The sequence below is a fragment of the Notamacropus eugenii genome, chromosome 4, assembly GCF_028372415.1.
Source record: "Notamacropus eugenii isolate mMacEug1 chromosome 4, mMacEug1.pri_v2, whole genome shotgun sequence".
Classification (NCBI taxonomy): Eukaryota; Metazoa; Chordata; class Mammalia; order Diprotodontia; family Macropodidae; genus Notamacropus; species Notamacropus eugenii.
The window spans coordinates 383,745,941-383,769,340 of NC_092875.1; the positions used below are offsets into that span (position 1 = coordinate 383,745,941).

Sequence of the window (23,400 nt, forward strand, 5' to 3'; positions counted from 1 at the left end):
TGTCTTCCATGTGGAGAATCTCTTGCATTTCATGATTTAGAATTGCCCTGGGATATTCATGGCTGCCATAGGAGCTGTGAATGTTGCATTGGCATTACAGCTGGCCAATTCCAGTTGAGCAACTCAGCTCATCCTTTCCTATCCTCTCCTCCCCTCGCCTCTCCTTTTCTCCCTTTTCCTCCCCTTACCTGTGAGTGTTCTGCCCACAAGAAGGTAAATTTTATTGACTGACTTCCTACTGCCTAGTTAACTTGGGATTTACTCCCTGGATTTCTTTCTCAAAGACCAAACCTGAAGCCCTATTAACTTGGGATCTCATGGATTGAACAACAAAAGGTCCGTGCCCAATTACCATTTAACGGTTAGTTTTTGGGCCCTCCAGGCTCAGAGTGAATGCAAATAGCAACTTGTAGAGAGCCAGTGCTGATGGAGTCGAGAATGTGAGGAACTTGCGACTTGTACTAACGTTAAGCTGAAGTTCTCAGGACCATCCCACTCCTAATAGCAAGAATAAGATCGTCCTTACCCTGATTGTTCATCCTGAGGATGTTACGCAGAAGGAACTAAGATATGGAAGTAAAAGATGTAAACTAAAAATGTTCTCATGGGGATAACCTTTCTTGCATGAGAGAGTATATGAACTTGACCCTCAGATCAATAAACCAGTCATGTATAGATGGAATAGGTTAGCCTAGCCTCCACTGCTGTTATCTCTTTCTTTTCTATAACCTCTGCACCTCCGATGCACCAGTTGCTGGCAGTAAATGTTTCTCTTTTGGTCAGTTACCCTGAAAGTCTTCTCCGTCCAGTTCCTTCCTTCCTTCCTTCCTTCCTTCCTTCCTTCCTTCCTTCCTTCCTTCCTTCCTTCCTTCCTTCCTTCCTTCCTTCCTTCCTTCCTCTCTCCCTCCCTTCCTCCCTTTCTTCCTTCCTTCCTTCCTTCCTTCCTTCCTTCCTTCCTTCCTTCCTTCCTTCCTTCCTTCCTTCCTTCCTTCTTTCCTTCCTTTCATCCTTCCTTCTTTTTTTTCATTAAAGGGACCATCCCTTGAGTAACTTCTTGAAAAGGCCTATTCACTGAATGGACATAATTTCACTCAAAGTGAGAGTGTGAAAAGACCTTGGCTTCAAAAGACCAAGGTCTCCCATTGTATCCTGGGCCATCTCCAGTAGCCTTGATTGATACCTGGCCACTGGACCCAGATGTCTCTGGTGGAGAAAATGAGTCACAGCCCTCCCACACTGCAATCAAATTCAATCGCAAGTCATGTCATCTTCTCCCTAATGTCATGTTTCTCTTCAAGAATGAAGGACAACCAACACAACCATAATCACATCCAAAATGTCAGGCTTTTTTTGTGGTTGTTTTTTTGTTTTAAACTAAATTTAAAGAGTTTCAGAATCCTGGACCATATAGTACTTTATTATATTTTGTTTGATTGTTTTTAATTTCTCAATTGTTATTTAAATTTCTTAAGTATCAGAATAATTTGTTGATTTACCTCACAGGACCCTTTTAAATAGCAATATTGAAGTTTTTCTTTTCATAAGGAAAAAATAAAATAAACACCAGTCTTAAATAGTTAAATAATGTTGGATTCAATGTAAATTTAGAAAAGCACTCTTTAAGTGGCAGATTATTATCAAAAAAACCATTTTTTCCAATCAAATTCCTATAAGTTCTTTACATTATATTGTTCACCCTCTGCATGAGGCAGATACTGTGCCAATCACCTCACATTATACAATTCTCTCAAAAACCCTGGGAGGTTGGTACCAGTATTGCCATCCCTTTTATAGATTAAGAAACTATGACAAATAGAGTGAAGTGACTTGACTGGATTTTAATTTGCGTTTACTTCATCCATGCATTTTCCCACATATTACTTTGCTACCAAATGGCAAATACAACTTGTATTAAGTTCTGGTTTGCTTGAATTATCCCAAAAGACCAACACTCACTTAAATGAGACTAGAATATTTTCAACCACATCTTGATCTTTCATAGAATTTTACTTATTTTCCCCTTAAAACTGATTCTCATGGAGTGGTTCCTCCAAACTCACTAAAATATTTAAACGTTTAGAAGAATTCAAACCAGAATTTATAATGCTATTATGTAGTCTTCATTAAAAATTAATTTATTTTAGTAAACATTCATTTCCACAAGATTTTGATTTCCAAATTTTCTCCATGTCTCCCCTCTCCTCACCTCGAAATGGCTTGCCTTCTGATTACTCCTTCCTCTAATCTTCCCTCCCCTCTTTCAAACCCCTTTCAACTTACCTTTCACCTCTCTTTCTTGGAGGGTAAGATAAATTTCTATACCCCATTGCCTATACATCTTATTTCCCAGTTGTATGTAAACAGTTTTTAATATTTATTATAAAACTTTGAGTTCCAAATTCTCTCCCTCCTTTTCTCCTAATCCACACCCATAGAGAATGGAACAATTCAATAAAGGTTATACATGTGTAGTTACGCAAAACATTTCCATGATAGTCATTTGAAAGAATAACTATATTTTGCTCCTCTTTTTTTTCCCTTTTCTCCTTTGAACCTATCTTTTTTCAAATATATTTTCTTCTGAGTACTGCCTCCTTCAGTCTGTCCTCCCATCTGTCATCACCACTCTTATCCCCTTCCCTTTATTTTCCTGTAGTGTAAGATATTTGATTGAATTTATGTTATTCTCTCCTTAAGGCAAATCCAATGAGAATAAAGTTTACTCATTTCCTCTCACCTCCGCCTTTCAGCTCTATTGCAAAATCTTTTCTTGCCTCTTTTATGTGAGATATTTTAGTCCATTCTATCTCTCTCTTTCTCCTCCTCCCAATTCATTGTTCTCTCGATCTGCAATTTTATTTTTTAGGTACCATCCCTTCATATTCAGCTCAACCTGTTTATCCTCCACCTCTGTCTCTATCTCTGTCTCTATCTCTCTGTCTCTGTCTCTCTCTCCCTCTGTCTCTCTGTAATATATATGTATGCATACTTTATATATTTATATATACACATATATGTTCATATAAACATACACATATATGAATATATGTATGTATGTGTGTGTTCCCTCCATCTACCCTAATAGTCTCATGAGTCACAATTATCATCTTTACATCTAGCAATGTAAACTGTTCATCTTTAATAATTATCTTATATCTCTTTCCTGTTTGTCTTTTCATGCTTCTTTTGTTTCTTGTTTTTGAAAGTCATATTTTCCATTTTGCTCTCCTCTTTTCATCAAGAGGGCTTGCAAGTCCTTTATTTCACTGAATGTCTATTATTCCCCCTGAAGTAGACGAGTCTTGGTTTTAATCCTAGTTCCTTTGACCTCTAGATTATCGTATTTTAAGCACTTAGATCTCGTAATGTAGAAGCTACTAGGTCTTTTGTTATTTTGTTTGTGCTTCCACTATACTCATTTTTTTTTCTTTCTGTCTCCCTGTAATATTTTCTCTTTGATCTGGTATCTCTTGAATTTGACTACAACATTCCTAGGAGTTTTCCTTTAGGGATCTCTTTCAAGAGGTGATGAATGGATTTTTTGTTCCATTTCTATTATCCTATCTGATTCTAGAATATCAGGACAGGTTTCCTTGATAATTCCCTGTAAGATGATGTGTAGGGTTTCTTTTTAATTATGGCTTTCAGGTAGTATAGTAATCTTCAAATGACCTCTCCTGGTTCTATTTTCCAGGTCAGTTGCTTTATTTTTTTCCAATAAGATATTTCATGTTGTCTTCTAGTTTTTCATCCATTTTGTTCTATTTTATAATTTCTTGATTTCTCATAAATCACTAATTCACATTTTTTTTATTCTAATTTTGAAGGAATTATTTTCTTCAGTGAACTTTTGGATCTCCTCTTCCATTTAGTCAATTCTGCTTTTCTCTCCCAGTTGGCTTTTTAGACCCATTTCGACCTTTGGATTAGTCTATTTTTTAGCTGTTATTTTCTTTAATGTTTTGGGGGAAGGGATCTAATTTAGTAAGGCATTGCCTCAATATTCGTGATTTTCTTGCATCACTTTCATTTGTCTTACTAATTTTCCTCTACCTCTCTGCTTTTCAAAATCCTTTTTGAGCTCTTTCATGGCCTGAGATCAATTTATATTTTTCTTGGGGACTTTACATGTAGGAGCTTTATTGTCATCTTCTGCTTGGATGGTTTGACCTTTTTTTGTTACAAAAGGAAGACCCTGTACTCTTACTTATAGTTTTGGTGGGGTTTTTTGGAACACTGCCTTCTCATTTTCCCATTGAAATACTAGACTTTCTAAATCTTTGTAAAGGCTGTACTCTGCTTCCAGTGGTGTTGGGTGTTGTCCTGGCCCAAAATTCAGCAGGTTTTTTCCAAATATATTTCTAGGGACCTGTAAATTTTCAGTTTTCCAAGGTGGTATGATGAAAGGAGAGTTGTATACTCTTTTCCTGGCCTGTGCTCTGCTCTGTGACTACAAACATTTCCTTTATGTCTCGAGACTGTGAGGGAGACTTCCTCTCCCCTCCACTATCATCTCTATCATACCAGTGCTCTTTCTTACCCCAGGACCACCACCCAAGACTACTACCCAGATCCAAGTAGGACAAAGCAAGAAAATCCTTCCTCAGCACCAGCAAAGAGATTACTGCTATCCCCCTCTGTTCAGCCTCTTGATCACCACATCATCTGTGTCCTGGGAGCTACAGAAGCAACCAAAACTGCTGCTGCTGTGGTCAACACCCTTCCTCCATTCCTGCTGCTACAGGGCTGGGGTGAAATTGGGCTCCTTTTTTACCCAGGCCCAACAGAATATTCTTACTAACATTATATGCCGTCTTTACTGGAAAATGCCACAGTTGCCAGTGATTCAGTCCCCTGAGACCTGCTCTGCCTATATATGTGCTGGGCTATGCTCCACTCCCAGCTCAGTAAAATAGACCCTTCCTGTCATCTTTCCACACTCTCTTGGGCTGGAGACTGGTTTCACTCCATGTAATGTAAAGATCCCCCTTACCCCAATTAATGAGCCACAGATTAGAGGAGATTTGTTTTGTAGGAAGGCCCACACATTTTGTTAACTGTTAATGAGGAACTGGGTCACGAGTGTTGTGCCCAAGGTGAGGTTTTCTTTGGAGGCTTATTCTTTACAAGAAGGCTTGTGTGCCACATGAGACTCTGGGTAGCTGTTAAGAACCTCCCCATCCTTGGCTTAAAAAACTATATGTTGGTGTTTCTCTCTATGACAATTGTGTATGTATGTAATGTTCAGATATTTGGATCTGTCTATTAATCTGTGATGCATGTATTGCTTATGATCAGAGAATTAGAAGCCATTTCTGTTTGTCTTTATTTCTGTATATGCATTTTCTCTGTTGGTATATGCCATTAAAAAATATGTTTGACCCCTCCAAAATCGCTTTCCTTTTAGAAAAAGAGATCTAAGAATCTGTGATAACAGGCCATCTTGGAGGTTTCTGGGTGCTTGCTGGTACACTCCATTATTTTGTTATTTCTTCACTTCTAGAATTTGTTTGGAAACATTTTTACAGGTTAGAAATATTTTTACAGGAGGGGTTTGGGGGAGAGCTTAAGCAAGTAGCTGCTTTTACTCCACCATCTTGACTCCATCCCTTTGAATGTAGTCCTTAATTAGTACATAGTGCCATCAGTTTCTACAGACTTCTAACAAAATCTGAGTCTCTTCTCTCTCCTTCCAGCTTGACCAGAGTTAGCAAGACAAAGAAAGAGAGATGCTTTCCCTTTTCGTGCCTTTGAAAGCTCTTTAGAAAAATGCATCTTCTCCACCATCCTTTGGCTTGATTAGAACATTGGGGAAATAAAGAAAGTTACTCAGATGATACAATAAAATAAACACAAATGTAGTGAACAGCAAAGTATTTTTTCTTACTGAAATTTTAATAAAGTATTATTATGCTCAGTTACCCTAAAGAGTCTCAAGATCTTTAATATAAAGTAATTGAAAGTTTCTTGTTTGCTCTAGATCAGGAATCATTACAAATTTTTAAATCTTTACACAGTTTGAGAGGTTTACTTTTAGTCATCCCCTTCTGAAAGGGAAGTTTCCCCTGTACCCAGGTCAACAAGGATTTCCCTGAGTGGGTGTCCTTCTGAATCTTTTACAGGTTAGACCAAATCTCTTTCAATTTTGTAGTGCACAGTTTTATTATCCTTAGCTAAACCAGAAGATTTTTCTGGTTCTAAAATATAAGAAAGTTTTCTATAGAGGTTTTTCTCAGAATATTCCTTCCAAACCCTATTGTTCCATGGAGAATTTGACCCCACTTAATTTTCTAAGGATCCTCTCATTTTATAGGGAAACCCCCACTGGAACTCTTCTGGAATGCAGAGATGACCCTGCCCCAATGCATAAGATTGATCCTAAGCTAAAATACTTTTGAATTATTCAGAATTTACACTTCTACAGTGTCTTTAGAATCCAATTGAAAAAAGCAAGCTATTGATATTACAGATTTTGCTTCAAACCTCACTTAATCTTTTGGAAATTTATTTTCCTTTTTAAAATTTTAACTCAAAAGGGGGAACGACCTATTTATATAAAAATATTTATAGAAGCTCTTTGTATGATAGCTAAGATTTGGACATTGAAGAGATGCCCATCATTTAGAGAATATCTAGATAAGATGTTATACATTATTGTGATGGAATATTATTGTGCTATAAAAAACGGCAAGTAGGATGATTTCAGGAAAAAAAAACTCTGGAAAAGCTTACATAACTAATGCCTTGTGAAATGAACAGGATCAGGAGAATGTTATTTATGGGAAGAGCAATACTGTTTAGTGAAAAACTGTGAATGACTTAAATATTTTTAGCTATACAATGATCTAAGACAATCCCAAAGGACCATACTATCAACCTCAAGTTAAAAAACTGATATTATCTGGATACAAACATTATTAAATTATTATTATTAAAGGGTATTATTTTTTGCTTTCATTCTTTTCTTTAATGTTATTTGAGTCTTCTTGTACATAATGACTTTAATGGAAATGTTTTACATGATTGAACATGTATAACCCATATCTGGTTGCTTACCATCTCAGGAAGGGGAAAGGAATAGAGTTTGGAAATCAAAACTTACAAAAAGAAACCAATAAGAAATTTAGAAAATAATATTTATTTGGGGAGAATAAATATGTATGTGGGCATTTATAATTAAAAGTTAGGGTACACATTTTTAATTTTCAAGAATAAATTTCAAGGCGTTGCTGTCAATTTTGTTCTCTAATTAAAGTGCCACAGAAATTTTCCTATTTGTAGGAGAGGTTGGTATGGTTACACAGTGTTTCTTTTACAAGTGAAAGAAATAGTTTACTTTCACTGCTCTAATCCTTCACTGAGGGATCCTTCTAAGATATCACATAGTTTGACTGAATCCCTCAGGCTTTACTTTCTAGAAGACCCAGTTAAACTAATACCAAGTAGGTGTTACTGCTTTTGGACATCTAGTCACAAACCTGCTCTGCAGTTTCAGAGGCTAAAGGAAACCCAGAGGGCCCCAACAATAGTCCATCTTGGTGGTTGTGCATGTTTCAATTATTAGCCCCTGCTATTGAGATTGCTATCACAGTACCATAGTCTCCAATCTTTTTTGACCACATATTTCTATAAGTAAAACAATATTAAACCCACATTGATGATATGTGTATGTGTGTATGTATGTATGTATGTATATTTTTATGTATATATGTTTACTTATCTGTTACTATATGACTATAAAATCAAATTTATTACAAAAACATAAAAATAGAAGTTTAAAAAGGAAAAGAAAAAAGATTGGGATCAATTGCATATGACAGTCATATTCAGACCTGTGCATTAAGAAAATCATTTTGTCAGGGGGGCTGGAGGATAGCTTGGAAGGGGAGAGACTGAAGCAGGGAGGCAAATTAAGAAGTAACTATAATAATACAGGTAAGAGTAGATGAAGGCTGAATTAAAATGGTAGTTCTGATATTAGAGAGGAGACAAATATGAAAGATGTCGAGGTAGAAACAGCAAGATTTGATAAATAATTGGATATGTGAATTGAGGAAAGGTTTGAAGTCAAAGATGATTTTGAAATTGTGACTTTAGGTGACTTGAAAGATGGCAGTGCCCTCAATAGTAATAGAGACATTGGGAAACTAACTGGATTTGGGGAAGATGATCCAAAGCTATGAAAGATATTGAGAAAATGACTAACCAGTTGCAACTCACTCCATCCATGTTTAATAATCCTGTACTGCTCATTCTGTTCCACAGAAAATTTAAGAAGGTTATAGACAATCACATACACTTGTCACTCACCCAAGAGAAACCTGTATAAAGTGTTTCTCCTGAAACTATTAAGACATTTAAGGAGCAAATTGCTTATATGCTAGGATTAGAGCGGTGGTGATTTTCCCGATGGCATGTGCTTAGCTGTTTTGTGGGCACCCTAGTATTAATTTAATTATAATTGGAATCAAAGAAACTGAATCCATACTTAACAAGGTATGTTAAGTATGAGGTAGTGGTGTTGAGAGGAGTTGGGTGTTTGCCCAGGAGACAAAGGGGAAGAGAAGGTCATTGGATAAGTACGGATACGTATTGCTATGTTAGTGACAAGCTCCATGACTGAGTATCTTGGAGAAGGTGAGATGGTACTCATCTTTTCATTTTCCTATAATCTAATTGTTTGATTACCCGACTTTTGCTCAGTGTAATACCCAGACTTTGGAGACTGCTGCTATAGAAGCATGATTGTGCTACTGTCCTCCTGGATAAGTTCTTCATGACTATTTCATGTCACACAAATATTGATCTATCAAGTAAAGAAAACTAGAAGCATGACTAGGGAGCAGTTCTTAAAGAATGCAGTCAGCTAGGTAGCACAGCAAACAGAGCACTGATCATGGAGTCAGGAGGACCTGAGTTCATAACCAGCTTCAAATGCTTAACACTAGCCATGTGACCCTGAGCAAGTCATTTAACCCCAATTACCTCAACAAAACAAAAGCAAAACATAAAAGAATACAAGTGTTGGCATGAACAGGGCCACAGGTTAGATCTAAGGGTCTATATGAGTCTATAGGCAGAATACAGACAGAATTATTCCCATGGCCTAGGTCTTTTATAAAATGTGACTAAGAAGCTAGGTGTGACCATAGTGGCACATGCTTGCATTTCCAGGTACTTGGAAGGCAAAGGTTGGTGAATTATTTGAGTTTGGAAGTTACCTGTTACAAATGGGGAGTTGATATGGGAGTGGCAGGGTGTGCACCAGTTTGCCAAAGGATGGGCAAATTAACTCAGGTGAAAAACAGAGCAGTAAAATTTCCAATGTTAATCATCTGAAACACACTGAGTAATCCTGACCGTCCAACCTGCCACCTGTATGAGATAGGATGTATCTATTTTAAAAAAAGAAAGTGACTATCATGGTATGATGATAATGGCATGATATCATGATATGAGGAAAACTGTCAATATTTACATTAATTACAGATAATAGAGAATGAACAAAAGAAAAAACTGGTTGTTTAAAAATAATATGATTCTAAATGTGAATTGCTTAACTTTTTCTCTAATTACCCAATACTAGAGTAGAATACCAATTATATTTTCATATGCACTTTTATGGGAATCATGCAACCTGTCAGAATTACTTTCCTGCATGTTTAATTTAGTTATACCACTAGCCTTTATTAAAAACATATTTAGTATTCATTGTTCATTTTTAATCTTTAATACTTATATCTTAATAACTTTTAAAATGATAACAAGATGATGTCTATATAGATATAAACCAATACCACAAAATTACATGTGTTCTTATCTAATTTATCTGGAATAATCAAGGAAAAATTATGTTATATACAGAAAAATACATTTTTTTCTGGATAACGAAATTCACTCCTTTAGGATGGGGTAGGAGATGCACACACACACACACACATATATGCCATATAATAGTAAACACATATATGTTTCTTAATGATTCCTAAATTATAATGCTGAGCATTAGTGAACGTATTGTTATAATACAATGCTAACATCAGGGCTTGTTAGGTATGTACCCTTCTATTATATGGTTCTACATGGTTTTACCACTTATATTATTGAACTGGATTGGTAATGGAAATTTGTTCTTCTTTGTTATCAGTTTCCTTATGATCAGGTTATCACCTGTCATTTTTATTCTTGTCATCAGTGGAATTAGCTCTACCACTTCCCTCCAAAACATTTTTTTGTTGCTTCATATCTGATGTGTCCTGGGAAAACAGTCTGCCAGCGAAGCTTGTTCTGTTTCTTAGGAAATCGAGTAAATGTGTTCTGTAGTATAGGAGATTCTCCTACAAACACAATGAATAAAATTTAATTCATAGGTTTATAAAACATCTTATGTATGTACATATCTTTTTTTTGGGGGGGGGGAGGGAACAGAGCCATCAGGAGGACAGTGTCCTTTAAAGTTTTCCATTATGTTTCTGATAGTTTAAATTTTTGGATAAAGGATCCAGAATAATTACTCAATTAGACCTTTGCTGGAATTGCAATTTGTTTTTTTTTTTCCCCTCTAAACTTCCCAGTTTACAGTAGTCTCAAGGAAAGTTGTTTTTTTTTTTTTTAAGAGAATATATAATTTCTCCAGGTGGTGCTGAAAGGGGCCCTTTTGAAGGAATTTGAGTGGGGATGCCACTGACTATAATACTTCATTGGAGCCCATTCACTTAGCTAATGCCAGTTGAAGAAGTGAATTGATTTTAAAAGATTAAATAATGGCTGTAATTGAGAAACAGACATTTTAGCTTTGGTAAAAAAAAAATAGAGTACTATAGAAAAATGCTTTTTGCTAAGTGAAAATTTGAATTTCCACACTTCTTGAGTTTATAATCTCCAGCATATTATTAGATATGATTATTTTCAGCAAGGTGAAAACGGTTCAGAAAAGAATTGCCTACAATAGTTTCTACGAAAGTGTTAAAAATTCTTTCCACAAATTATAAAATAATTTTAGTATGTTTTGAAGCATTAAATTTCATTTATGGCATGGTGTAGAAATATGGATGAGAAGTAGTTATGTCTACATAGATTAAGCAGAGGGCAGACTAACAACATCTAGACAACCTAAGGTTATACATTCCAGTTACAGTCTCATTGGGAACAGGGCCATGAGGTACCTGAGATGACTATAGATTACTCAAGGTGGAACTTTTTATTTCAATACTTCTGTAACATAATACCAACCTAATTTTGAAAATATGATCAAGTTTGTGGACTTTCAAGGCCAACAGTTTGTAGGTTAAGTGCAATGTCATCAATAGATATCTTCTGTACTCTGACAGACATGTTAATTACACCAGAGAGTTTAAAATTGGAAGGCATTTTCATAATCACCATGTCAATCAGTTAAAAATGAAAATAATGGCAACTCTCGTTCATATATCTTTTTAAAGGTTTTGGAATATCTTACATATATTATCTCCTTTGATCCTTATATATGCTCTTTGGTATTATTTTCCTTTTTTTTTAGTGGTGAGAGAAATGAAGCCAGAGACAGAGTTTTTGCTTGTGTGTTTTGCTTTGTTTTTCCCATGGTTCCCCAGCTGGCATCAAAACAACTGCCCAGGCTTTCCTAATTCCTAGTTCAGCACTCTATTGCACCATACCAAAAAGTGGTATGAAACAGTTAGGTGAAGCACTAGATAGAATGATGAACCTGGGGTCAAGAAGACCGGAGACCAAACCCAGCTTCAGACATTTGGGTGTATATACTTGCCCTAGGCAAGTGACTTAATCTTTACATTAGTTTTATTATCTGTAAAATGAAAATAAGGATATACCTTACTTTCCAAGATTAAGAGGATAAAATGAATACTAAAGCTCTTTGAAAACCTTAAAGACCTAAATAAAGACCTAACTATAAGACTGCCTATTAGTAATAAGAATAATAACACTAAAATTTTTACTACTCTTTGAACCACTTCTTCTTCTACCACTACCACCACTACTAATATTATTATCACATTTCCTCCTTGAAATTTTTGTGCCATGTGAACCACGTATTTATTTTAAGGGATTCACAAATGGGTGCGTGAAATCAGGTCTGAGAACTAATCTTCAACGATATTGCCTAGACCTGAAAACTTCATTATAGTTCTAGTCATTGCAATAAAAGATTCAGTAAAATATATTAGCAAAAAAAAATTAATGGAGGCTGAATGAATAATGTCTTGTTAAGTAATACCAATGTAAGGAGTATGTGTGGTAGTAAAGACCAAGGTTACTCAGTAAAGCAAGTGTTCATTGTGGTTATCATGTATAGGACCCAACACAGAAAACATGCTGATATAAGAGTTATAGCTCCAGGGACTTCTCTCTGGGTCCATGGCAGCTTGTATATCACCCCATTGCGTGAGCCCTTTATGGTTAGTGGCCTAGATTCTTTCTTCTAGTCTATAGATACAATGTACATTTATCCAATGACATTTCTAGCCTATGATACCCCCAACTACTTATGAAAACCCTGGCTCTCATCTCATTCTTACTACATTTCCGTTGAGGTTATTTACAATGATGTAACAATATACAGATTTTCAATTCTTAATGATAGTGTAACTAGAAGATATCATTACCTGAAAAGGTGGGGAGTTTTTTTTTTTTATTAGAAAGCAAAAGTCAACATGAAAGATGCTCTCTCTTCACATCCCCTTTACCATCTTAGAAATGTGAACAAGGAAGATTCTTTACAGACCAAACATTTTATCTGACGTTGGAAGATACAGGAAGTATGAGCTTTTCTTGGTCAATGTTCTACTTTATCCCTTGTTTCAAAGACTGAATATTAATTATGCTCTAAGTTACCTGAATCTGGCTTAACAGAATCCACTAACACTGCAGCACACCCCCCCACGTCATGCAATTTGTCCAGTGCTCGTAATTTTTTAAAATGGCTTTGTCATATGAAATAATTAATAACAATAGTATGCATATTTTGGTGCTCTTGCTCAGTTATTCCATTATGCCTAACTCTTTGTGAGCCTAGGGATCACAGTATAGCAGTACTGTTTACGGGGTTTTCTTGGCAAAGTCACTGGTGTGGCATGCCATTTCCTTCTTCAGAGGATTAAGACAAAGAGAGATTAAGGATCACACAGTTAATAAATATCTGAGACCAGATTTGAACTCAGTTCTTCCTGATTCCAGGTAAAACACTCAATACACTGAGCCATCCAACTTCCCTATAACATGTATCTAGCACTACAGCATTCCAGGCAATGTGCTAACATTTTACAAGTATTATCTAATTTAATCCTCACAACAACAATTATGCATAGATGCTGTGATTATTCCGATATTAAAGTTCAGGAATTGGAGGGAAATAAAAGTTAAGTGAATTGTCCAGTTCTCATGACAGGTGAATGTCTGAGGTTGTAAATGAATTCAGGTTGTTCTGTCTTCAGTTTTAGTCCCACATTCATTGTTCCATCTTGCTGATGCACGTACACGTTTATGATTTTTTCTATCTAAAAATGTTTCAGAAACACTAATTTTATTGCTAGAAAGAAAAATAAAAGTTATCTAATCCAATTCTCCATTTCCAGACTCATCCTTTTTTTTTTTTGTATAAACTATTATTTTGTTTGGATAATAAAGAATTTTTTTTTTTAATGTTTAACAATCACTGCCATACAATTGAGATTTTATCCCCCCCACACCTACCCCCCAATACCCCCCTTCCTCCCCACGACTGCATACAATTCTGTATGGGTTCTACATATACTTTCCTACTGAGTATATTTCCACTATAGTCATGCTATGTAGTCCAACTAAAATAAATGGAAGAAATCATATAACAAATCAAAACATGATACACAAAAACATACACATACACAAACATGATCGGCTACATTTTGCGAATGACTTCCATATTTCTTTCTCTGAGTGTGGAAGGCATTTTGCCTTGAGAACCACCATTGGGATTTTTTTTTAAAGAAGTTCTTGCGTTATTACGAAATTCCAAGTCAACCAGAAAAAACTCTCACACACTGTGGTCGTTGCTGTGCACAAAGGTCTCCTGGTTCTGCTCCTTTCACTCAGCATCAGGTCATATAAGTCCTTCCAGGCCTCTCTGAAGTCTTCTTATTCATCATTTCTTATGGCACAATAGTACTCCATTACATTCATATACCATAATTTATTCAGCCATTCCCAACTTGATGGACATCCCCTTGACTTCCAGTTTTTGGCAACTACAAAGAGTGCTGCTATAAATATTTTTGTACATGTGGGACTCTTTCCCATTTTTATGATCTGTTGGGGATACAGTCATAGTAGCGATATTGCTGGGTCAAAGGGTATGCACATTTTTGTAGCCCTTTGGGCATAGTTCTAAATTGCTCTCCAGAATGGTTGGATGCGCTCGCAGCTCCACCAAAAATGAATTAGTGTTCCAACTCTCCCACATCCTCTCCAGCATTTATCATTTTCTTGTTCTGTCATGTTTGCCAATCTTGTAGGTGTGATGTGGTACCTCAGAGTTGTTTTGATTTGCATCTTTCTAATCAATAGTGATTTAGAGCATTTTTTCATATGATTGTAGATATCTTTAATTTCTTCTTCCTAAAATTGCCTGTTCATATCCTTTGACCATTTATCAATTGGGGAATGACTTGTATGATTATACATTTGAGTCAGTTCTTTATATATTCTAGAAATGAGGCCTTTATCCCCGAGCTTAGCTGTAAAAATTCTTTCCCAATTTACTACATCCCTCCGGATTTTGGTTGCATTGGGTTTGGTTGTGCAAAAACTTCTCAGTTTAATGTAATCAAAGTTATCCATTTTGCATTTCATAATGCTTTCTATCTCTTCTTTAGTAAAAAATTCTTCCCTTCTCCATAAATCTGATAAATACACTATTCCTTGCTTCTCCAGTTTATTCATGGTATCAATCTTTATACCTAAATCATGTACCCATTTGGACTTTATTCTTGTGTACAGTGTCAGGTATGGGTCTATGCCTAATTTCTGCCACACTGTTATCCAGTTTTCCCAGCAATTTTTGTCAAAGAGTGAGTTCTTATCGCAGAAGCTGGGGTCCTTAGGTTTATCAAACAGAAGGTTGCTATATTCCTTGCCTACTATATTTTGAGTGCCAAATCTATTCCACTTGTCGTCCTCTCTGTTTCTTAGTCAATACCAAGTGGTTTTGATAATTGCTGCTTTATAGTACAGTTTGAGGTCTGGTAGCGCTAGGCCACCTTCCCAAGTATTTCTTTTCGTTAGTCCCTTTGATATTCTGGACCTTTTGTTTTAACAAATGAATTTTGATATTATTTTATCCAGCTCTAGAAAATAATTGTCTGATAGTTTAATTCGTATGGCACTAAATAGGTAAATTAATTTAGGTAGAATTGTCATTTTTATTATATTAGCACGGCCTAATGTTTTTCCACTTACTTAAATTTGACTTTATTTCTGCAAAAAGCATCTTGTAATTGTGTTCATATAATCCCTGGGTTTGGTTTGGCAGGTTACCTCCTAAGTATTTTATACTGTCTACCCTAGCTTTAAAGGGGATTTCTCTTTCTATCTCTTGCTGTTGGACTTTGTTGCTAATATATAGGAATGCAGAAGATTTGTGTGGGTTTATTTTGTAACCTGCAACTTTGCCAAAGTTGTTCATTATTTCAAGTAATTTTTTACTTGAATCTCTTGGATTCTCTAAGTAGATCATCATATCATCTGCAAAGAGTGATAACTTAGTTTCTTCTTTGGCTATTCTTATTCCTTCAGTATCTTTATCTTGCCTCATTGCTACAGCTAACATTTCTAGTACCATATTGAACAATAGTGGTGATAATGGACAACCTTGTTTCACCCCTGATCTTACTGGGAATGCATCTAGCTTATCCCCATTGCATATAATGTTTTCTGAAGGTTTTAGATAGATACTGCTTATTATTTTATGGAAAGTTCCCTTTATTCCTACGTTCTCCAGTGTTTTTAGTAGGAATGGGTGTTGTATTTTGTCAAAAGCTTTTTCTGCATCTATTGAGATAATCATGTGGTTTTTGTTAGCTTTGTTGTTGATGTGATGGATAATGCTAATAGTTTTCCTGATATTGAACCAGCCCTGTAATCCTGGTATGAATCCTACCTCATCATAATGTATTAATCTCATGATAAGATGTTGTATTCGTTTTGCTAAAATCTTATTTAAAATTTTTGCATCTATATTCATTAGGGAAATTGGTCTATAATTTTCTTTATCTGTTTTGTCTCTTCCTGGTTTGGGTATCAAAACCATATTTGTATCATAGAAAGAATTTGGCAGGACTCCTTCTACCCCAATTTTCAAAAATAGTCTATATAATATTGGAATTAACTGTTCTTTAAATGTTTGATAGAATTCACTTGTGAATCCATCTGGCCCTGGAGATTTTTTCCTAGGGAGTTCATTGATGGCTTGTTTCATTTCTTTTTCTGAGATGGGGTTGTTTAAGTACTCAACTTCCTCATCTGTTAATCTGGGCAATTTGTATTTTTTTAAATATTCATCCATCTCGTTTAGATTATCGAATCTGTGGGCATAAAGTTGGGCAAAGTAGTTTCTAATTATTGTTTTAATTTCCTCCTCGTTGGAGGTGAGTTCACCCATTTCATTTTTAATATTAGTAATTTGATTTTCTTCTTTCTTTTTTTTAATCACATTGACCAAAGGTTTATCAATTTTATTAGTTTTTTCATAAAACCAACTATTGGTTTTATTTATTAATTCTATAGTTTTCTTAATTTCAATTTTATTAATCTCTCCTTTGGTTTTCAGTATTTCTAATTTGGTATTTACTTGGGGATTTTCAATTTCTTCTTTTTGTAGCTTTTTCAACTGCAAGCCCAAGTCATTGATCTCCTCTTTCTCTATTTTATTTATGTAAGCATTCAAAGATATAAAACTTCCCCTAATAACTGCTTATGCAGTATCCCATTAGTTTTGGTAGGTAGTCTCACTATTGTCATTCTCTTGAATGAAATTGTTGATTATTTCTATGATTTCTTCTTTAATCCAACCCTTCTTTAGAATTAGATTATTTAGTTTCTAATTGATTTTTGGTTTATCTTTCCATGGCCCTTCATTACATGTAATTTTTAATGCATTGTGATCTGAGAAGGATGCATTGATTATCTCTACCTTTCTGTACTGGACTGTGAGATTTTTATGTCCTAGTACATGGTCAATTTTTGTAAATGATCCATGTACCGCTGAGAAAAAGGTATATTCCTTTCTATTCCCATTTAATTTTCTCCAAAAATCTATCATATCTACTTTATCCAGAGTTTTATTTACCTCCTTACCCTCTTTCTTGTTTATTTTGAGGTTAGATTTATCGAGTTCAGAGAGGGGGAGGTTGAGGTCCCCCCCTAGTATAGTTTTGCTGTCAATTTCTTCCTTCAACTCCCCCAACCTCTCCTCTAAGAATTTGGATGCTATACCACTTGGAGCATACATGTTTAGTAATGATATTGCTTCATTGTCTATGGTGCCTTTTAGCAGGATATAGTTTCCATCCTTATCCCTTTTGATTAGATCTATTTCTGCTTTTGCTTTGTCTGAGATTAGGGTTGCTACTCCTGCCTTTCTTACATGAGCTGAAGCACAATATATTTTGCTCCATCCTTTGACCTTTATGCTATGTGTATCCCCCCTTTTCAAATGTGTTTCTTGTAAGCAGCATATTGTTGGATTATGGCTTTTAATCCATTCTGCTATCCGTCTCCGTTTTATGAGAGAGTTCATTCCATTCACATTCACAGTTATGATTACAATCTGTGTATTTCCTTCCATTCTCTTTCCCACCATTTGTGCTTTTAGTTCTCCCGTCTCCCTTCCCCTCTTCAATAGTATTCACTTTTCTCCCCCTCTTCCTGCAGCTTTGCCCTCCTTCTTTTACCCCCCCTCCCCTTTACTCCCCTTTATTCTTATTGCTTCGTCCCTCCCTTGTAGCCTCCCTCCCCTTTCTTCCCCCTTCCCCTCCTACTACCTACAGAGTTAGTTAGGATTACCTACTTAAGATTATTGTTCCCTCCTTTAAACAAATCAGATGAGAGTACCTCTCAAACAATGCTCATCTCCCTCCCCTCCTTCCCTCTACTATAGTTTTGTACTTCTTCCTGTGATGTAATTTGCCATTTTCTGCTTCCTCCTTTTCACACCTGCTATTACTGTTCCTTCTCATTCTTAAATCATATTTTTGACATGACATCATTTGCTTTATACCCGTTTCCTCTATGTATATCCCTTTTATCATTATATCTGCACAGTTCTCAAGATTAACAGGTATCATCTTCCCTGATAGGGAGGTAAACAGTTTGCCCTAATTGAGTAACAAGTTTTTGTTTTTGTTTTTCCCCCCTGTTCACCTTTTTATGATTCTCTTGAGACCTGCATTTGAAGATCAAATTGTCTATTGAGTTCTGATGTTTTGGTCAGGAAGCTGTGGAAATCCCTTATTTCGTTGAATGACTTTCTCCTTGCCTGAAATGTTATGCTGAACTTTGCTGGGTAGTTGATCCTTGGTTGAAGTCCCAACTCCTTTACCTTATGGAATATTGGGTTCCAATTCTTTCGATCTTTTAATGTAGAAGCTGCAAGGTCCTGTGTGATCCTGACTGTATGTCCTTGATATTTGAATTGTTTCTTTCTGGCTGCTTGTAGTATTTTCTGCTTCACTTGACAGCTCTGGAATTTGGCAACGATATTTCTTGGGGTTTTGAGTTTGGGATCCCTTTCGGGAGGGGAACGGTGGATTCTTTCGATGACTATTTTGCCCTCTGAGTCTAGTACTTCTGGGCTGTTCTCCTTGATGATTACCTGGAAGATATTGTCCAGACTCTTTTCTTTATCGTGGGTTTCTGGTAGGCAAATAATTCTTAAATTTTCTCTCCTGAATCTATTTTCCAGGTCAGTTGTTTTTCCAATTAAATATTTTACATTTTCTTCTATCTTTTCATTCTTTAGATTTTGTTTGACTGATTCTTTTTACCTCATTGAGTCATTAGCTTCTACTTTTCCAATTCTAATCTTCATCATATTGTTTTCTTCAGTTAGCTTTTCCATCTCCTTTTCCATCTGACCAATTTTTCCCTTTAAGGAGCTATTTTCTCCATTTAATTTTTGTACTTCTTTTTCCATTCGACCAATTTTCCCAGTTAGATTTTGTGTTTCCTTTTCCATTTGGTCAATTTTCTCAATTAGGTTTTGGGTTTCCTTTTTTGTTTGGTTAAGTCTTCCTTTTAGGGAATTATTTTCTCCAGTTAATTTTTGAACTTCCTTTTCCATTTGTTCAATTTTCCTTTTCAAAGTGATGTTCTCATCAGTGAATTCTTTTTTTATAATTTTAAAATCTTTGGCCAGTTTTTCTTCTATTTTCTTCTTCATCTGTTCCAGGAAAGCTAGTTGTGCTTGGGAGAAATTCATATTATCTTCTGAAGTTTCAGATGGAAGTACAGTCTCAGCTCTGACCTCTTTGGTGTTTGTGTTTTGGTCCCTATCCCCATAGAACGATTCTATGGTTTTTTCACTTTTCCTCTGCTTTTTCCGATTCATGATGTTGGCTGAGTGTTTTAGCTTCTGGTTCTTTCAGTCAGAAGGTACAGAACTTTGTGTTGAGCTGATGTGTGAAGAAGCTAAAAGCAGGTTTTTGTTTTTTGTTTCCCAGATCAACCCTGGGGTTAGCTTGTTAAGTGTGTGGGAGGAATGGTCTGGTCACAGGAGATCTCCTCAGCTGAACTGAGGCAAAGGCAAGCTCAGGGGATGGTGATCCCAGATTCTCTATTGTCTTCCCTTTTCCCCTGGAGGGCTGAGGCACGCCTAGATGCTAATGCGTGTTCCCACTCCTCCTGGGGCTCCTCTCCTGGCGCTGAGGCTTCCCTGGGTCTCAGTGCGAGTTTTCTCTGCCCTGGGTCCTCTGTCCTTCCAGATCGCCTCCGCCACAGTATGAAGAATCCCCTTTTGCTATTTTCCTAGCCTCTGGTGTTATGAGACTATTTGCCCCCTTCTGCTATTCCCGCTGATCCAGGATTTTTCTGGGGATATATTTTATGGTTCTTTCAAGGACAGCAGTGGGGAGGAGAGAGCATTTACTGATCACTCCGCCATCCTGGCTCCTGGAAGTTCAAGTAGGTGACTTACCGAAGTTTAATCTTCAGGCTGAAGGTCTCAGGAGCTGCTGCGCTGATATCTGGCTCTCTGCGGCTCTCACCGGCTTGGTTTGGCTGGTCTCCTGCTCCGCTGGTTCCGTCCGCCGCTCTCAGGCTTCTCAGGTCCCTTCCACCCTGCTGCACTGACCGCGCTGTGCTGTGCGCTAGGGGCTCACCCCCGCGGAACAGATCCTTCCCGTGGACCTTCCAGTCTAACCTGGGCTCCGAAGCCGTCAAAGTCTGTCACCCACTGGATTCCGCACCTCCAAAGTTTCGTCAGATTCTCCTTTCAGAGGTATCCAGAAGAATTTGTCCGGGAGCTTAGGTGAGTTGTTGCTTTCACTCTGCCATCTTGGCTCCGCCCCCAGACTCATCCTTTTTAAATAAATATATTTTCAAGTTACATGTAGATACAGTTTTTAAATTCTCATTTTAAAAATTTTAAGTTCCCAGTTTTCTATCTCTCAGGCTCTTTACCCAACAGAAAGAATATATTTGGATATTGACTTTACATTGCAGTCACAGAAACAATTTCCATATTCGTCATGCTGTGAAAGAAAATACAGGTGAAAAAAAGCAAAGAAAGATAACATAAATACTATGCTTTGATCTTCATTCATACTGTACAAGGTCTTTCTTTGGAAGTACATAAGAGTTTTCATTTTATATCTTGTAGAATTGGCTTGGGTCTTTGAATTTCCGAGAAGAGCTAAATAATCGAGTTGATCTTTCTGCACCCCAAAACTGAGGCAATAAATTTATTTATTCATTTATTTTTATGGTGTTAATTTTAAATAAATTTTATTCTCCAAGACAGGAATTACATTTCCATTTGTTTACAATACTGATGAAGTGCAATGTTCTTCATTTCTCTTCCTCTGCACACATTCAAGTATTTGGAATGCCCAATTTTATACAGGGGCTTAAATGTTAGTTTTAAACACCTACTGCATTGGCTACAAATTTGAGTCCTTCAGTATTTGGAAATCTGTGTGGAATGCTCTTCCTTCTGGTGTTTTTAATCTACTGCTTCAATGGTGGGTCCACAAGAAGTACCTCCAGATGAGAGTGCCCCTTGATCTGACAACCCACCAAGCATGCCTCCTGGCATGCCCCCCTGCACTCTGGTACAGTTTAGAGATGATGGGCTTGCAGATTTTCTCCAGTTTTTTCTGATGATGCTCAGATTCTTCCTTCTCAGCAGTCTGATTCTTATCCAGTCAGTTGATTATTTATTTACATTTGTCAAGGATCTTATGTTTGTATTCATCACTGATTTTTTCCTTGCAGTATTTCATCCTCTATGGTAGCCTTAATGTTGAAACCATAAAATTCAAGAGAATTCTTGGAAGACACCTTGTCTCTATGCTTCTCATCCTCAGTCTTGTATCTCTCAGTCTTCTGCACCATGTACTCAATGTCTTTTTTGTTCAGATATCCTTTATCATTGGTGATGGTCATCTTGTTCTTCTTACCTACACTCATATCCACGGCTGAAATGTTGAGGATGCCATTTGCATCAATGTCAAATGTTACTTCAATCTTAAGAACACCCCTGGGTGCTGGAGGGATTTCTGTGAACTCAAATTTGCCAAACAGGTTGCTGTAGATTGTCATTGCTCTCTCACCTTCATAAACTTGAATAAGCAAGCCAAGCTGTTTGCCCAGATAGGTGATAAAGGTTTATGTCCACTTGGTGAGGATGGCAGTATTACATTTAATCAGAACAGTCATACCTCCATAAGAAGTTTCATTTCCAAGGGAAAGAGGAGTGATATTCAACAGAAGTAAGTCCTACACATTCTCATATTTATCTCCAGAGAAAATTGCAGCCTGAACAGCTGCACCATAAGCAACAGCCTCATAAGGATTGAAACACTTGTTGAGGTCCTTGTCGTTGAAGAAATCTTGCAGAAGTTTCTGGATTTGGGGGATTCAAGTGAAACTACCCACCAAGACGATGTCATAAATTCAGAAAGTCTTTGTATTGAAATGTGTGTATTGAAGATCTTGTTTCATTCTACTTGTGTTCTAATAGGTATAAAACTACTACTCACTCAATTAACATTAAAAACCTCCTCTACATCATGGACTGTGAAAAAAAAAACACTGATAACACAAAGAAAAATAAAATACAATCCCTTCTATAAAATAGTTTTCAGACTAATGGGGAAAATAATATGTAAACAATTCTATATAAAAATTTGTGTAACATAACGTTGGCTAAGTCCTCTTATACATTCCTAATTAAAAAATTAACCAAATAAAAACCTTTGTAGCTATTGTCTACAGATTTTTGAGATATTTGCTTTATTTCCTTAATTAGTTTGGCTAGTGGCTAACAATCTTCTGTCCTCCCCAGCTCTTAAATTCATGCTAGGAGATTTCAACATACATAATGATACTCCTCTGATAGTTCTTCAGCCTACTCATTTCCCTTGACTTACTCATCTGCACCACCTTAGCCCACACAGATACATGATTCCACCCTTTATCTTGCCAACAACCTCAAATACCAGTTCCATGTTCACAAACTCTGAATTTATCTGACCTAATCACACTGTCTTGTCAAAATCAAACTGTATGTTTTGATGTAACATATATTATTCCTTGTATCTCCCATGTTACTGAGCTTTTTATTAGACATACAAAAACAAGCAAAAGGATCTATCCTTGTTCTCAAGGTGTGTTTATTCTGCAGAGAAACTCATGCACATACATTTAAGTAAAGTAAAGTAAATTTAAAACATATTAAAAGTAAATATGATTCACCATGTTTTTTCCATAGTTCCCCTATGCCCAGCAATAATTAAATATATGCTAATTTTATTTCAAAGACCTACTTGATGTCCTTAAGGAACTCATCTTCAGAATAGTAATAATTAAACTAACAAATTGTCATCTCTGACAATTTGCCTACTAATTTTCACATAGTCCTGCTTTATGGTTCCACAACTATCAATGGAGGTAAGGACCCATAAGTGATTGGTGACCATTTGAAGTATGGTTTTTTGTTTTGTTTTGTTTTGTTTTGTTTTCTGAGGAGAAAAGTATAAACGGGGGAAAATGGGGAGGAGTGAAAGATACACTAGGGAATCTGAACTCTCCCATAAAACAGAAGCTGAAAGCATAATGGATTAAAAATCATACTCCTACAATAGGTTGTTTACAAGAAACACATTTTTTAATTCATTCATTTATTTGCATTTTTCA

At 36.3% G+C, this 23,400-nt stretch overlaps 1 pseudogene; it reads right to left on the reverse strand.

The window, feature by feature from the left end:
* Positions 1 to 21,205: 21,205 nt before the first annotated feature.
* Positions 21,206 to 21,921, reverse strand: LOC140502617 (heat shock cognate 71 kDa protein pseudogene; annotated as a pseudogene).
* Positions 21,922 to 23,400: the final 1,479 nt, after the last annotated feature.